Source organism: Lycium ferocissimum, unplaced genomic scaffold (assembly GCF_029784015.1).
Source record: "Lycium ferocissimum isolate CSIRO_LF1 unplaced genomic scaffold, AGI_CSIRO_Lferr_CH_V1 ctg29720, whole genome shotgun sequence".
Lineage (NCBI taxonomy): Eukaryota > Viridiplantae > Streptophyta > Magnoliopsida > Solanales > Solanaceae > Lycium > Lycium ferocissimum.
The window spans coordinates 1-2,137 of NW_026725141.1; positions in this window are offsets into that span (position 1 = coordinate 1).

Sequence of the window (2,137 nt, forward strand, 5' to 3'; positions counted from 1 at the left end):
CATTTGTGGGAATACACTGGGTATGTTGTTGTGTTGTTGCGTCAATTACTTACGCACTGGAAAAATCTTTTGAAGAGCCAAGATCTCGCTTTCTCTACTACAGAAAAGGACAAAACATGTTTTGATAGTTTTTTCATTTTCAAAAAGAAAAGTGAAGAGACAAAAAGAAAAAGGAAAAAACAAAGAAAAAATAAAGAAAGGAGGTGAAAGAAAGCACTAGAGCATTTTCTAAATAAAACAGGAAAGGACAAAATATATTTTGATATTTTTTTCATTTTTAAAATAAAAGTGAAGAGACAAAAAGAAAAAGGAAAAGACAAAGTAAAAAAATAAAGAAAGGAGGCTAAAGAAAGCATTGAAGCATTTAAAATAAAACAAAAATGGACAGAACATATTTTGATATTTTTTTCATTTTTAAAAAGAAAAGTGAAGTGACAAAAAGAAAAAGGAAAAGATAGAGAAAAAAAATAAAGAGAGGAGGTGAAAGAAAGCACTGGAGCATTTTCAAAATAAAACAGAAACGGACAAAACATATTTTGATTTTTTTTTTCATTTTTAAAAAGAAAAGTGGAGACAAAAAGAAAAAGGAAAAGACAAAGAAAAAAAATAAAGAGAGGAGGTGAATGTCACACCCCAACTTTGTTAGGGCATGATGGGCACCCGACCCTTACTTAGGGCCGAGCGAACCCGCTGGTTCTCGTTATACTCATAATCTTACTGGACTCTTAAATCATGAAATGAGTGCATAATGAAAGCTTTTCAAAAACATGCTTTTCGTCTTTCTCAAATCAAGTAAAATGTAATCATATGAAATTTGTAACATAATGCATAATGATACATCGGCTTACACGAAGCTCGCTTACAAGACCGACATGTTATATACGTGACTGCATGTCGCAAAGTCTCTAACATAAATCAAGATACCATAACATAGATACTCTGACTCGGCAACACTCCGGAAGGAAATAGAGCTCGCCAATCCAGTTGGGATATCTTCTACTAATATCCTCTACTCATCTGTATACACCTGCGTGGCATGAAACGCAGCGTCCACAAGAAGGGACGTCAGTACGAATAATGTACTGAGTATGTAAGGCATGAATAACAACATAATATAGATATGGAAGGTAACATGGAATAAGAGAGATAACCTGTACATCTGGATGCCTCATAAGGCGGATGTCATGCATGCTTAGCTTTTTAAAAAAAACTTTTTCTTGCATACATATATATAATATCATCATCATAACGTACTGTAACACCTCGTATATTTAACCTAAGCTTTGACCATGATCCTAGACTTAGAGAAGTAGATAAAGGATGTGAGAATTGAAATTTCCGTGTTCAGTTGTAAGATGGGGGTTTACGCCCATGAACAGTGACCGTATTTCAGTATACGGCCCGTAAACCAAGTCGTAAACTGATGCCAAGGATTTCTGAGCATTCTGGAATTTGACATTTGAATTTTACATTGTTAAATACGGACCGTATTTCAAAATACGACCCGTATTTCAAAATACGACCGTATTTCAAAACATATTTGGAATTTGGGAAAACTTCCTTAATGAAAGTTGTAGAGCTTTGAAATACCTTTCCAACGGTATATTATAGGGTCAAACGGACATCCGTGCAAAGAGTTATGGCTATTTTACCGAAGAGACGCAAATAGTCCTTTCGGAATACGGCCGTATTTCAAAATACGGCCGTATTTCAAAATACGACGATCGTGCCGCACGTAAACTACAATTTTCCGAAAAGATATATTCGTCCATATCAATTCAAATCATTATTTTTCATTCCTTCAAGCCCTAGAACGACCTCCTACCCTCTCCCATCATCAAGAACACCAAGATAAGCCTACTCTAATTATTCCAACTCAATTCTAACATATACTCTAATGATCTAAATAAGAAATTATCATTCCTAAAACTAGGGTTTTCAAGAAAACCCATCTCAAGGTTCAAGAATTCAAGATTTTGGAAATCCTCTTCAAAGCTCAAGTCTTTAATTCAAGTTTTGGAGCGACTAAGGTATGTAGAACTTCCATCACATGTGGGAATCTCACGTTCTTCCCCATGCTCCGTTTCTTGATATCCATGAAGTTCAAACCCTAGGGCATTAAACCCAACATATTGGT